The sequence below is a fragment of the Myxine glutinosa genome, chromosome 14 (assembly GCF_964187855.1).
Source record: "Myxine glutinosa chromosome 14, kmMyxGlut1.1, whole genome shotgun sequence".
Classification (NCBI taxonomy): Eukaryota; Metazoa; Chordata; class Myxini; order Myxiniformes; family Myxinidae; genus Myxine; species Myxine glutinosa.
Window position 1 is genome coordinate 75,439,575 of NC_136274.1, and position 16,542 is coordinate 75,456,116.

At 44.1% G+C, this 16,542-nt stretch overlaps 1 protein-coding gene and 1 long non-coding RNA gene across 10 annotated transcripts in view; both read right to left on the reverse strand.

Moving 5' to 3' along the window:
- Positions 1-16,542, reverse strand: part of LOC137439922 (uncharacterized) — a 206,586-nt gene that overhangs the window by 131,386 nt on the left and 58,658 nt on the right. The gene's annotated exons all lie outside the window — the stretch shown is intronic.
- LOC137439924 (uncharacterized) lies at positions 2,572-4,812 on the reverse strand. The gene is made up of 4 exons (XR_010987024.2): positions 4,179-4,812; positions 3,416-3,839; positions 3,234-3,306; positions 2,572-2,934 (listed from the first exon to the last, which is right to left on the reverse strand). It is a non-coding gene; the product is annotated as an uncharacterized LOC137439924 (long non-coding RNA).

Here is a 16,542-nt window from a genome sequence, read left to right on the forward strand (position 1 = left end):
AAAGAGGAAGAAGGAAAATATTATATAATTGATGATGTTGGTGTCATTGCTTTGGTCAAACCTTTACAATTTTTCCCTTAAATAAATGGAGGATAGAGTGAAGGCATTTCTAAGGATACTTTGTTTTAAAAATCAAGACAGAAATGCATATGTTGGAAACTAAAAAGGTTTTCGCACTCTATGAATTTTTCTCAAAATAAATACGATGATAATTTATTGTTTCAATTGTAAAAAGAAAACAAATACGATAAATATCTCATATGTGAAAAGTAAAAATAATAGGGTTATACAAACAGAGATATGTTTGGTGTGTGGCACTAAAAAGAGCAAATTTATCTCCAAACAAAAACGTGGAGGAGACATACAAAAGTTGTCGGGTAGAAAATTTACAACAACTGGAATACCAGGGGAATTACATCTACCAGGGTATTCTTTCTGTGGCCCAGGAACAAACTTGGATAAAAGATGAGATGAGGCTGACAATCCTAAACCTTGGTCTAAACCTCGAAATAGGGTTGATGAAGTGTGTATGAAACAAGATATTGATTATGGGAATAGCACTACATTGGAGGAAAAACACGAAGCAGACAGAGAAATGTTGTACAATTTGTCTTTTTTTTTTCTTCTTTTTTGTATACTGAATCGAGGCTCGTGAAAGAGCTGACATTTACTTCACAAACAAATCAACCAGACAAACAAAATATATAAAAAGAGGGAGCGGAAGACAAGAGAAGGGGAAGCACACAAACACTTGAGAGCACACAACATTTAAGAGCAGGGAGATGTGTGGGAGGGAGAGGGCTTGGGGGGAGGAGGCGTGGGAAAGGGGGGGGGGGGGGAGAAGTATAAAACACAAGGACACCAAGGACTTCCAGGACAGAAGTTGGTATTTCAAAAAAGTGGAATTGGGGTGAAATTAGCGGGGGTAGAAAAGATCAAGGTTTTGGATGGGGGAAGATAAGAGATGGTGGTGAACAGCTGTTTTAAAGACCTGGAGGGAGGAGTGGGATTGAAGAGAGTGAGGGAGTTTGTTCCAGAGACGGGAGAAAAGAGGCATGAAGGAGTGAAGGTGAGCAGAGAGTCTTTGATACGAAATCCAACGTTGAGAAAGTTGATAGGTTTATTGTGAAAAAATTGATGTGCTAAATTGAGACTTGGGCTTGGTTATCAAAAAAACTATTAAACTCTAATGATGTCATCAAGACGAAGGAGCAAATAGTTTTAGCTGATGAATTACATAAACCTATAATCACAATGTTTAAAAGAAGGAATGTTTATTCCAAAGGTGTTGATTACATCTGGTCCACTGATTTAATTGAATTAAATAATGATAAGGGATACAAGTATGCTTTAACCGTTATTGATTTGAGGAGTAGATTTGCCTGGGTTGTTGGCGTTGGTTAGGGTGACCTGACCTGACCAACCTGGCACTGGTGTTGGCTTAGCGGTTAGGGTGCCGGCTTGGGATCCTAGTATCCTGGGTTCGAATCCCGGTCGATCGCTGAATTAACGCCAGGGGGGTTGACTCAGCCTGTCATCCTTCCGAGGTCGGCAAATTGAGTACCAGCTTGCTGGGATGATCACGGTGTGTACCCCGATTTAGAATAGGTACACCGTATCCCTGCGCATCGTAAGAGCGTGACCAAGGGTTGGCGTCAGGAAGGGCATCCGGCCATAAAAACATTGCCTCAAACAGGGAACCATGATTGTCATGGGGCCCGCAAGGCTAACCCCCGCTCTAGCGGGGAAAATGGCCTTAAAACGATCATTCATTCATATTCATTCATTTGCATGGGTTGTTCCTTTAAAAAACAAAAGAGGCATTAACCTCATGTTAGCCTTCCAACAGATATTTTATAAAAGCAAAAGGAGACCCAACAAATTGTGGACTGATGAGGGAACAGAGTTCAACAATAAAACATTGATGAATTTCCTTAAAGATAATGGTATCTATATTATATAGTATATAGTACATTACATTACATTACATTACATTATATAGTACATTATATAGTACATTACATTACATTACATTATATAGTACATATAACGCAGGAAAGGCAGTTATAATTGAGCGTTTTAATCGCACTTTGAAAGAGAGATTACACTAAAAAAAATTCACTCAACTCAGGTCTCAACAATGGGTATCTTTAATTCAGGATATTGCAGATAATTACAATAATACAGTTCATTCCTCAAAAAAACAAAACCATCAGAAACATTTACAAAATTAGAATACGAAAAGGAGATGAATCTGAGAAATCCAAAGTTTAAGGTTGGTGATACCGTCAGAATATATCAGTGGAAGAACCATTTTGAAAAAAGTTATACAAAGAGATGGACCAATGAATTTTTTTTTTTAATTGTTGATGTATTTGATACAGTTCCTTGGACTTACAAATTATATGATTTAAATAGAGAAGAAATATTAGGTTCATTTTATTCTCAGGAATTACAAAGGACAAAGATGATAAATTAAAAGAAAAAAAAAAATCAAATAATTTAAAAAATCATTAAAATAAAAATGTTACTCCCCCTTGTGCACCCCCACCCTTGACCCACCACCTCCCTCATCCCATGTGCACCCCCACCCTTGACGCACCACCTCCCTCATCGCACCCCCTGCCTTCCCCACACACACATGGGGAGGGGATGGGATGAGAGAAATGGTGGGTCGTTGGGGGGAGCGCACCTTCCCTTTTTTCATCTCCTTTATTTTATTCTCCTATTAGAATTAATAATTAAATAATTGTGAGCAAAACAAACATAATTAATACTCAATAAAATATACATTATATTACACATTAAAATCATGATACAATCTTGTTTGATGAAAACGTTTGTTTCTCTGTGTGGCAAGGGCAAGTCATTTCTGGCCTGCTCTCCTTTCTCTCCTGCTGGTACAGCACAAAGGTTGTGTTAGTTTTGTTTAACCTGTAAAACAAACGCCAAAACAATATATTGGTAAACATTTGATCTCCGGTAATCTTGCATCAGAGGTCAGAATGGAATGTTTGTTATCAGGCAGACAATTTATAACGAGGTCGGGATTCAAACCTAATTCATGCTAACAGAGGGGTTTCCCGGTTTAGCATCTATCCGAGGGGCGGCACACAAATTGATGAATCATCGTGCCTGTCAAACACTGGGGCAAACAATTTATTACTAGGTCGAGATTCATACCCAAGTCATACAGGTAAGTGTATCAGGCAGAGAGATAAATAATTAATTACCTGGGGTATCTTGTGCTGGTTGATTGGCATGAAAGACAGCACATCTGGGTGTTGGTGGTTGGCATCGTGTTTGCTGGAAGAGAACATACACAGAGGTTTAAGAGAACAAATACAAATATTGGGACACCTCACATTTGTGTTTTATTATTTCGATACCTTTCGCATAATTGTTCAAATAATACCTCCAAGTTTCCAACTTCGGGAATGTCAGAATTCGTTGACATAATCTGACGCTTCCATTTCAGTGGTGGGTCATTCGAACGGTCGAACAAGTCATCGTGGAACTTTTTGGCGAACTGATTGAAATTCCTTCGGAACCCCATTCATATTTTTCCGTTCCTTGTGAAGTTCATGAGATTCACATTCAACATCTTCTTCCACCAAAGACTTTGAAGTGCTGTAAGAAGAAACAAGATGAACAATTATTCATGTACAAGGTTTTTCATTCAACAATGGTGTGCGAGACTCATATTAGGAACATTAAACTTACCAATATTGTTGTTGAGTGGAGATAAAATCATTATCTTCTTCATCAGATGTTAAAGCATCCATTCTGAACGCAACGTCTTGACGTGTTGTCTCTGCTCAAAATCTGCTTCCCCTGCTCTGATCTTTATATTAAAAAAAAAATAACCACCTTTAGAGGCCATTTTTCCCCGCAAGCGGGGGTTGGCCTTTTTCGGGGACCGTGGTTGTTGTTGTTTTTCGGTCCCCTTTTTGAAGCAATGTTTTACGGCCGGATGCCCTTCCTGCCGCCAACCCTTTTTGTCGCCTTTTACGACAAGCAGGGAATTACCAGTGAACTGGTACTCAATTAGCCGACCTCGGAAGGATGACAGGCTGAGTCAACCCCCCTGGCGTTAATTCAGCGATCGACCGGGATTCGAACCCAGGATCCTAGGATCCTAAGCTGGCACCCTAGCCGCTAGCCCAACACCAGGGCACCAGATCTTTATATAAGGAACTAAAAAGGCTTTTTAATAAATGACATGTTCTCTGCCAGACTTAGTTTCTGGAAAAAAAACAAAGCCTGGAACAATGCTATTCTGGCAGTGGTGCGGCATTTCTTCCAGAATGAATGGATTTCACAAACTGAATGTTTTAAAACTTAAAGCCACTGGTTCTCAATACGCGTTTGATATACAAAGGTTTAAATATGGTGTGAATAATGTGAAAGACCAATCACAACCTTGGTAGTTAAATGACAAACGTAACTAATGTGGTAAATATCCAAAAAGTCTTATTGAAGAGATAACCAAGACGAGCCTAAATAAAGCATACAAACTGAGGGGTTCAATAAGACTTAATGGTTGTCAAGAGATCAATGGAAAAATAATCGACTACAATCTCAAAATGATATGTGGCTCAGGAGGCTCTCATAGCAGAACAAAAAGAGGTTTATAATTTTAGCTCTGCTCAGGAACGATATTTAAACCAAGAACAAAGTTTCACCTTAATTTTTGTTAATATTCTTGATGGAGCCAAAAGAAAATCAAGTTATTCCCTAAAATAGAACATAAACAAATATTTGTTGCTTCGCTGTTTGGGTATAATGAAAATATGATAGGTGTGTGTAATGTCAAAGACCATCTGTAATAATTAACCCCCTCCAATCATCCCATCCCTCTTCCCCCATCCCGTTCCCCTCCCCTACCCCACCCCCCCACCCCCCACCCCATATAGTAGGAAAATGTTGGTTTGTCGGTTTAATTGAAAGTGAGAGACATAGGCAGGTTTTTTTTGGTGTCCGAGAATGAAAGACAAATCGTTTTTCCCTTCCCCCCCCCCCCCCAATGTAAAAAGATTGGTGTGTGTATATATATATATATATATATATATATATATATATATATATATATATATATATACAGTATATAATTTCAAAACACCTGGTCACAAGTGTGCCTCACCGACAGGGTCCTCAGCATCATCCCGTTTCGGCCCTTCAACCTCGATACGGTCAGCTAAGGTGGGCCAGCAGGGGCACATACGCCTCCACATGCAGCATTGCAGCAGCTACACCCGGATGCGTACATACCCACACCCCCAGCCAGTGAGAACACAGACTACAACAACAAAACTGCCTCCACTCCCAGAATCAACAGACCCTCATCCACTCACTCACACACCAAAAATGTAAATAAATAAATAAACCGACCACCAACCTTACAACATGCACCATTCAAACAAAAACATTCATGCAAAACCACACACACTCCTGAAAAAATAATAATAATAATAAACACACACACACACACACACACACACACACACACACACACACACACACACACACACACACACACACACACACACACACACACACACATCTCAATTTCTCTTCCGTGCTCAGTCACTACCCCTTTAGGCTGAGATGAACCACCACCCGCAACCTCAACCTACACTGTTCGACGTGCCTCCATAAAAACTTCCTCCATATCCAAAGTGAGCCTTTCAAGGCAACCTGGGCCACTTTGTCACACTTCCTCCTTCTTTCTGAACCACACACTCCAAGACAAGCAAGAAATGCAGAAAAGGAATTGCCAATATACCCTCTACACCCCACCTCAAATGGCTGACAAGAAACTCGTCAATTCTTCTCCCGACACTATGCCTCCAGCTCACTGTACTTTCCTCACTTCTTCTCGTGCACCTCCTCCATGTTCTCTTCCCAAGGTACAGACAATTCTCCTAGGATGACCTGTCTTGTTGCACCTGACCAGATGACAATGTCAGGCCGCAACCTTGTCACACAGATCTCCGCTGGGAATATCAATTGTGGCTTTATAATTTAATCAAATTTATAAACTTGGGAGGTCAATAAATCCAGTTAATAATTTAATCAAAAGGTCAAAGGTCAGAATCACATAAAATCATCAATTTTTATGCGACTGACCTGAAATTTTAAGTTTGCATATTGGGTCAATTAATTTGTTCACCAATCAAAAGCTAGAAGCAGATTGTTTTTAAGATCTGAAGCTCAAAGGTCAAGGCTGCATAAAATCATCAATTTTCATTTTGTATTTTTTTTTTTTTTTACTATTTGATATTTAGAGCATTCGGCAGAAGAAGAAGAAGATGCCTGAATACAAACGGACGTGGACGGGCTTTGCATTTTCAGATGCTTTCCGATTTAGCAGTTGCAACTGTAGTCGTACCCCAACCCTTCCCCCTCCCCCCCAGTCCACCCTCATACAACTCTCCCTCCAAACCCCCTCCCACTCCTCCTTCCACTCCCATACAACTCTCCGGACTTCACCGGGTGGTGTTCACACCTTTATTTCATTTCCACACAGTTAAAAACCACAATGCAATAAGCTCCACAAACACTTAATCCGAACCGATCCTCAAAAATCCAACTGCAGAATTTACCTTAACAGCTGTACCAACTTCTAAAAAAAAAAGTGTTCTTTGCTAAAACGTTTCATTCAAAAAAATGCATCTCCGAGCAGTTCCCATGGAAGCATGAATGGAGTTTAAAATGATTACAAAGTAAAAATAAATAAATAATAATAACCCAGAATGAGAATCACAGCCTCGCTTAAATAAATGCATATATACACTTCGTTATAAAATCGCAAGATATGGTAAATTTGGTCGGATTTCACTCCATGTTTGGACATTATTTCGTTTACAGCATCCAATCCTCATATCCGAATCCACATTTTGATGACATGCTTCAATTAAGTAGTGATAATCGATCGTGTTTCCAAAGCAAGGCACGTTTGAGTAGGCTGAAACAAAATGGCGGCGTAAGAACCCAGTGAGGTGCAGTGGGCTGACAAAGATGCCGGGCCGCCATATTGGAAAGCAACCACATCGGGGTTTTTTTGTTTTTTCTTTCTTATGAGTACCTCGTTAATCATCTTCAAAAAGGGTGTCATAACACACCCAAACACCCAGTTTTCATCCTTACAATCTGTTGGAGGTCCAGGTGTATGCATGCAAAGTTTGGGACCGCTAGGTTTCATGGTTTTAGAGTTATGGAGGAGACAGACAGACTGACACTGCCTTTTATTATAAAATAGAATATATACATACACTTCTATATTATACATATATATATATATATATATATATAGATATATATATATATATGTACACACACACACACACGTGTGTGTGTGTGTGTGTGTGTGTGTGTGTGTGTGTGTGTGTGTGTGTATTTATTCCCACCTGCAATTGGAGGGAACAATGAATCAGCTCTCACCTAATCAATTATCTCAATGTGGCAAAGACATTTATAATTAACTTCAGGAGGCGGTCATTCCGAAGGCGGACATAATGGCAGAGACAAACATTCCGAAGAGGACCAACATCACTCCCTTCGGCCTTTCTGAATACATAAAAATGCCGTACTGATTGCACAATGGCACACAGACCTGCCAGTGCTTTATGGATGAGGTCTGCCGTGGCCTGGACTTTGTGTTAGTTTATCTGGACGATATACTCGTCACCAGTTCCTCCATTGAGAAACAAGAGCAAACATCTTCACGTCCTATTCCCGACCGCCATAGACCTCCTTGGCTACCATGCATTAGCCAATAGCTTACAGCCTCTCCCAGACAGAGTCCACATCATAAAAGATATTCCGTGGACAACAACACAAACAGCCCTATGACAACCCTTGGGACTGTTGAATTTGCTTCTATTCCCGTGACCTTAAGCACCCACGAGCACCATTACGGACATTTCAGACATCACGACGGAGGCCCGTCCAGTTTGTGGACACCGATTGGAGACCTACAAGATTCTTCTCCCACAAACGTATGCTCGCCGAGATTCACGGCAGCACTTTTGAAAAAGACTGCTCGCCATCTATCTAACAGTGAAACCCTTCTGGTATTTTGTAGAAGGTCATGATTTCTGCATGTTTACAGACAAGCAACTTTTACTGGAAGTTTGCACAGTTACAAGGAACACCTTGTTAATAATTTTTATTCGACATACGATTGGATTTTTCGGGATCCTTCATCGTGAGTAACACTCGACCCAGCCAATGTCAATGGAAATCTGATGCAACAAACCCGGCCAGTGTATAATAAGCAGAGGTCTACAGGCCTGATGTCCTAGGCCCACCAGAAAACCAAGATTGCAGCCAAAGTATTTAATCTGCATGCCACGGTGGGTGGAGTCAAACAACAAATACGGGTGAGGTCCGGAAGCTGTCCAACCAATGTGAGCCCATCTCTAAAATCGACCACCCCCTCAAACAAGAACCGCAACAACAGAAATACAGAGCTCTTGTAGACCTGCGACGTGATGGTGTGTAATGCATGTGTGCATGTGCATGATCTTACACATCGGCACATTTTAGTGCCCATGCAAAATTGCCTGCAGAAATGCAAGAATGAACCACAGTGCCACATGGAGGCCAGATGAGGTGGGGCAGGCACATTTACTTATAGTGCAGTCTTCAGTTAAAATTTAACACAACTTCTGGACCACCAGTCTGGTGTCCACATCATTCAGCCAACATACGTCGACAATGACAGCATTATATTTGTGGTGCATCGTAATGTGAACCTTTCCTTACATCTGCATCTCCAAAAACAGCTTGAGCACAGAAGGTAGGCACCAAGCCAGTTGCAGATGGCACATGAAAGAGGGGGCCACCTTCCTCATACATAATGCACTAAGAGGGAGAGGGTGGTGAGAGGATTAAGTTGAGAAAAGGAAGAGGAGATTACGAGGATAAGCAGGCAAAGGGTGAGGAAGGGATTTAGAGAAAGGGAAAAGAAGATTTGGATTATATTGGAATAAGAAAAAGGAGGAGAATAAGGGATACATCAAAGATACCCCTCCCATTCTACTCCGAGTTGGAGCCAAAGATTAGAAGCCATTGATTGATGAATTTATGTTATTACAAAGTCAAAGAAACCCTCACCAAACAAGTTCGTAGTGCTTTTCAGTTCACGGCAATGACAGTGCTTTTCATAAAGCAATCCTTTTCTTTTTTTACGGCATAGCCCATAGGTCAAAGCTGTCGAGAACCGTGTTTGTCTGTCCGTATGTATGTATGTATGTATGTATGTATGTATGTATGTATGGTATGTATGTATGTATATGTCCCCTCAAACGTACAATCAGAGCTGAGGATCTAGTCACATGACAGGGGTGATGTGATGTCATTATGGCGGTACAGCGGCTGACTCTCCACACTCCGCCATTTTGATTCCTATGCCGTTCAGGCCGGACATATCGTTGAACCCGTCATGTATCACAATCTGCATGCTTTACCTTTACGTTTTTTATTCAGTGTGAAACACAAACAAACACGGGAAACACATGAAGTAAAACACTTGAAAATAAGGATATTTTATAACACTCGATTGAAGACCATATAATTATAACCAGGCTAAGCCACATTTTCTTTTTTTCCCCCGTTTTTCACGTTTTTCAAAATATTTTAAACGTTTTTCTCGAAATGACTAAAATGTGACAGCCTGGTTATAATTATATGGTCTTCGATTGTTGTCGTGGCTGTGGTTGTTGTTGTTTGTGTGCTCCTTCTGTGTAGTTTTATATATTTTTCTATTGCTTCACAAAATATCACTACTGTATATATATATAATTTTGCATGCTCGTTCCGTGGCCTTGTAAAGGGTTTCTACTGTCTAGAATAATAAATGTTTCCATTCAAACTGCTGTATGAATAAACCATACGTTAGCGCTTCTTCCTCTTTATCAAACTCGCAAAGAGGTTTTTAGAACTGGCAAATTCGTGATTAAACAAACGATTTTTTACTGCGTAGATGTTTGGTTCCTGTGTTTACAGCATTTGTCTCTCCGTATGTACTGTATATATGTATGTATGTCCCTCACATATTTATCCTACATATTGTGTGGGTTTTAGTTTTATAGCCAACAATTATGCTTCTGAAAGGTAGAATGTAATGCCATTTGGCTTTGTCAGTTATGTTTCTTTTAACACCCATTAGGGGAACGTTCAGTTCATATATTATATCATACTAGCAGAAGTACCCGGCATTGCCAGGCGGGGGAGGGGAGGGGGGGGGAATGGGGGGGGGGGAGCGAGGCCCTTGGCAAAGCGAGCGATTTTTTTTTTCATAGCGTCATAGCGTCGTAGCGTTCATAGCGTTCATAGCGTCATAGCGTCATATCGTTCATAGCGTCATAGCGTTCATAGCGTTCATAGCGTTTCATAGCGTCATAGCAAATTTTTTTTTCATAGCGTCATAGCGTCATAGCGGTCATAGCGTCATACCGTTCATAGCGTCATATCGTTCATAGCGTCATATCGTTCATAGCGTCATATCGTTCATAGCGTCATAGCGATTTTTTTTTTCATAGCGTCATAGCGTTAATAGCGTCATATCGTTCATAGCGTCATAGCGTCATCACGTGATCGCTCTGAGCGAATCAGCGCCCACCTGCGCTGATTCCGTTGATTCCGTGCGCTGAAATACGCTGAGGTAAATATGAATAAAAAATATGGATCGTCAAATATTTTGAGTTCGGCCATGTTCGTCCCAGGCTCAATGGCCATGTCTATGCCAAATATCAAGCACGTAAGCCTCTCAGTTTAGGTGTCTATCGGTAACATTACACACACACACACACACACACACACACACACACACACACACACACACACACACACACACACACACACACACACACACACACACACACACACACACACACACACACACACACACACACACACACACACACACACACACACACACACACACAGTGTTTTATATTATATATAGATACCTGGTTGGGGTAAATTATCACACTTGATGATTGGGGGGAGGGGGAGGAGGGGAACTGAAATTATGACAACAGGGAGATGATATATGATGGGGATGGGGGCAGAGGTGGTGGGGGGTGGGTACATGCCCCCAAGATCATATATAATTAAAACGTTGATCAAGTATTTATTCCGTTCTCCAAAACTACACACACATTGTTGATGAAACTAGATCTCAATATTTGTTCAAGGCATTTAAAAATAAAAAATAAAATAAAAATCCGTGTCTCAGGAGGTATAGGGTGGGGGGGGGAGGGGGGGGAGAGGGTTGCCCCCCAAAATAGGTATTTTTTGGTTTGTTTGTTTGAAGTCTTATGATTATGTTAGTATGATTCCATATGCTGCCCTGTCTCCTGGCAACCAGTGAAATTGGTTTAAAATACCGTGATACTGTTTAAAATACGTTTAGTTTGTGTAGTCTACTGCTTTATTTTACCAGGTGAGCGCCCAGGGGCATTGGCTCTATTTTTTATATAGATGCATTTAAAATTTATATACCCGGTATTTCCCGATTTTTTTTTCTATCTTATCGATCTTTGTTTTAAATCAAATGTTAATTCTGTCATGTCTTTTAAGCGCACCAATAACAGGATCTATGCATTTTCTCGTCTTCTATAGGCAAGCTCCAATCTTCCAATAAACTCAAAACCTTAAATATTGGCGAAAGAAAACAATTTGAATATCTTACACATCAGCCCTTGTCATGCAATTTTCTTGCATCTCCTCTTAAATGCAAATTACTGATCGTTATATCTGCGCAAGCCAGCCCTTGAGGAGGGTGGGGAGGAGGAAGGTGTCATGGGTCAAGCCGCATCAAATGGGAAATTCACATTTACCTTTCAACTTGCAAGAAACAAAACATTGCTTCAAAGCATGATCATGCATCTAACCTTTTACCTCCACCACCAAAAGTGGATGGAGGTTATGTTTTTGTATGTAGCACGTGGCTGCGCACAACATCATTTGGTGAAGGAGGTAAGCACAGCTGTGCTGCTGCTGCAATTCACCCTGTAGGTCAGAGCACCAATTTGGAATTTGTTCAGCGTGCCAGCAATGGCTCACCTACTCTTCACTAAGGACACCATGGGATTTTTAACGTCCCAAAACTAATGCCTGTAGACGGGATGCTCAGTTTAACGTCCATCCAAGGGACAGCACACACAATGAGGAATGCCTGTGAGACACAAGGATGACCGTTTATAACCGGACCAAGATTCAAACCCAGGCTAGACAGATCAGAGGCGAGTGTGCGTACTTCTAGGCCATCCTGCCAGCCAATTGTGCATCATTTAGTTAATCATGTTGGAAGGTGGGGGTTTGGGGGGGGGGGGTGACTAAATAAAGTGACTGACTACATTGCATCAAGAAAAGTTAAATAAAAATTGAAAATAACCAATCAGTAGCTTTCCAAACGCAGTGCAGGAAGCAGCGACCGTAAACGGGAGACAGACAAACGCACGGACACCATGATTTGCAATATATATTGTTGCGAATATGGAATTTGGCCTCCATATCCGCTTGTAAATATTCCCCTATTTTCTCCAATACTCCCCAACTTTCCCCAATCCCCCATTCCCTAGTCCCATTGCATGTAAATAACAATCAGTAGAGCCGACCTTCCCCTTATTCCCCCATTAAATGTCGTGCCCAGGTCCACCGCACCACACGTAGACAACTTTCGGACATCTTCCTAGTTATTCTTATTCTATGTCAGTTAAGGCCTCGTCTCCATTAATTATGACTCTTCGTTGCACCAGAATGTGATTATATGGCATCAGTAGTGAGTTTAGGACCTTTCCCATACCTCCTTCCATCTTCTTCCCCAACAATTACAACAACAACAGAGGAGATGGCGGCGGAGCGGGGGAGGATGCGTCCTCACACCGGCTCGATTAGCGCCATTGACCACGCGCTCCACGGGGTTACCACGGAGGGGCTGGCTGTCAGCTCCTCCTCAAGGGCGGAGCCTGGTAACCCCCCCCGCACGCACCCAATGAGAAGCAACGTGCCGATTCCACGAGGCGGAGCTAACGAGCCGAGGGCGTGTCACTCCCCGCCGGATATACGCGGCCACGCGCCGGATGTGACGAGAGATGCGCCCCCAGCTGGAGAAAGAACGTTGCCTACGACCGCTGAGAGGAAGAGAACCCGCCTGTGAAAGAACGTTACCACCTCGAGCGCTGTGCAACCTTCCGCATCTCTGGACCGGACCGGGTCGACCCTGCTTTGAGCCAAGAGTGCACCTTGAGCCATCGATACCCGCTTTCCTGCCATCAACCCCCGTGTGAGTCAGCCGTTGTCCCGTTTACCTGTCGTCTGTCTAGGGTTAATATAAGAGTGTGTCTAAGTGCCTGTCTTTCTATGATGTACCTCTCGTCCCTGTAATCTAACCTTTCCGTACGAATATAATCTCCTCCGGAGGTCTTGAGAATTGAAACATTGGTGTCGTATGTCATTATAATCCAGCCGTGTGTCTTCTATTTCCTTATTGATCCAGCGTGGCGCGGCTTCGTCAACGTTCGAGTATAATCGGTAACTTGTGCAGACGTGGTCATACCAAAACCGCTCGGTAAACTAACATCTAAGCCACGTCTGTAACAATTGGTGTCGAGGAGTGAGATTCGGACCCGGGACTAAATTAGTTAGGCCCAAATTTTGGGAGGGAAAATCGAGCCGGAGCGCGTACGGCGCTCGACCAAATCGATCCGGAGCGCGGTCCCGCGGTTACTGCGCTCGACGAAATTATAACAGCAAAATTTGGATTTGTTTAACGAAACTCGAATTTTGCAAGTCGCGCTATGGCGGATCAAGACGGTTGGGGTCCGGTAGGGGAGAGTGAAGCAGGGTCGGTCCAGGACCAAATTGAGACACGTGAGGAGAGCGAAACAGCGGGGGTAGCAGACGCGCGAAATGGCGCCTCGCACATAGCTACGGCGGCCGCACCCGCTGCACAAGTGGGAGGGATGGCCCAAATGCAGGCCCTCATGGAGCAATTTATGATGCAAATGACGGCCCTTATGGAAAAGAATAGTGAGCAAATAGGGGTAATGGGGAAACGGATAGATGCTCGGAGTGAGCAATTGGGGGTAATGAGGGACGAAGCGAGGGCTCGGAGTGAGCAATTGGGGGTCAGAATGGGGGTAGAAACCAAACTGGATGCTCACAGGGAGGAAATGGAGCAGATGAGGGTGGCATCTGGGCAGGAGATGCAGGTGATGAGTGAGGAGGTCGGAGGAGTGCGCGAGGAGGTGAGGCACTGTAAGGAGCACATGGAGAAGGAGGTGAGAAAGGGGACTGTAAAATTGCAAGGGGGCATAGAGGACCTGACGCAGGAGGTGGAGCAGCTGACGGTGGGACAAACGGAGTTAGTGGAGCAGGTTCAAAGGAACACTGCGGTATTAGGAGGTTTAAAAGCGACACAAAACGACATAAAAAACGACTTGATAGCGACGAAGAGGGAATGTCAGATGGTACGTGAGGGACTGACAACGAGGTTGGACCAGGTGTTCGGGTGCCTCAGACAGGCAGGGTTGAAGCTGAACCCGAGTAAGTGCACTTTGTTTGCGAGAGAGGTGGCCTATCTAGGTCACGTGATTGGCCGCGAGGGGGTAAAAACAGACCCAGACAAAATTAAAGCGGTAGAGGAGTGGCCCGCACCACGTACCATCAAAGAGGTGCGGGGATTTTTGGGACTCTGCTCCTACTACCGGCGCTTTGTGGCGAAATTTGCGGAGTTGGCCCGTCCCCTCCACCGGCTTACGGAGAAGGGGACGCGATTTAATTGGACACGGGAGTGCCACGAGGCCTTCCAAAAATTGAAGGGGTGTCTAACATCCGCACCCCTTCTAGCTTACCCCACTAGTGACGGGACATTTACCCTGGACACGGATGCGAGCCAGGAAGGATTGGGCGCAGTTTTGTCTCAGACACAGGAGGGCGTGGAGAGAGTGATTGGTTATTATAGTCGGGCCTTGAGTAGGCCCGAGAGAAATTATTGCGTCACTCGCAAAGAGTTATTGGCTATGCTGGCTGCCATGAACCATTTCCACCCGTACTTGTACGGGCGGAAATTTTTGGTTAGAACTGACCATTCCTCCTTGCAATGGCTCCTTCGGTTCAAGGAACCGGAGGGCCAAATTGCAAGGTGGTTGGAAAAGTTGCAGCAGTACGATTTTAATGTGGCCCATAGGGCCGGGAAGGCCCATGGTAATGCGGACGCACTCTCTCGGCGTCCTTGTCTGGGAGAAAACTGCAAATTTTGTGCGAGACACGAGGAGAGGGAACAGTTGGGCGATTCGGACCCGACCCTCGTTGTCCGGGCAACCCGGGTGAGAGGGCCAATTTTGCCACTAACTGCAGATGAGGAATTCGGAACTTTGGCATGGAGCACGGCCCAGCAGGAGGATCCTGTCCTGGGGCCAGTGTTCAATTGGGTCAAATTGGGGCAAAGACCAAAGGGGGAAGAGGTCACCCCCCTCGGGGCACAAACAAAGGCATATTGGGCTCAGTGGCAGACCCTGGAATTGAAAGGCAACATCTTGTATCGCAAGTGGGTGGAGGTTCCCTCTGATCGAACTTCCTGGCTGGTGATAGTCCCTGACAAATTCAAGAACGTCATATTGCAACAGGTGCATGGTACCCGCTCCGGCGGCCATTTGGGCAGGACAAAGACAATATCTCGGGTCCGCCGGAGGTTCTATTGGGTGAATATGGGGCGCGACATACAGGACTGGTGTCGGAGATGCGACGCCTGTTCTGCCAAAAAGGGACCAGCACGGAGGATGAGGGCCCCCCTTCAATTACATCAGGTGGGGGCCCCCCTTGAGCGGGTGGCTATGGATATTCTAGGACCGCTGCCCCGCACCCGCCAAGGTAATAAGTATATCCTCGTTGTGATGGACTACTTCACCAAGTGGCCGGAGGCCTACGCCCTCCCCAACCAAGAAGCAGGGGTGGTAGCGCAGGCCTTCGTGGAAGGATTTGTGTGCCGGCATGGGATTCCACAGGAGTTGCACACCGACCAGGGACGAAATTTTGAGAGCAAATTACTAAAAGATGTGTGCAGTCTCCTGTCAATTCGAAAAACCAGGACAACGCCTTTAAGACCTCAATCTGACGGGATGGTGGAAAGATTCAACCGAACTTTAATCCAACAACTGGCACTGTTCACCACCACCCGTCAGGATGACTGGGACGAACATCTCCCTTATTTGCTCATGGCCTACCGAACCAGCCAGCACGGGGCCACCGCATGCAGTCCAGCGTTGCTTATGTATGGGCGGGAGTTACGGGCTCCCGCCGACTTGCTATGCGGTCCCGTGCCAGACACAGTGGTTAACCCGCCGAGGGAGGGGTACGCACGTCACCTAGAGGAAGGCATGGAGCTAGTCCATGCCTTCGCCCGCCGCCAACTCCATCTGGCGGGGGAAAAGATGAAGCGCAGGTACGACGACCGGAGCCAGGGGAGTCAATACGCTCCGGGGATGAAGATTTGGTTCTTTAATCCCCGGAGGCGGAAGGGAAGGTGCC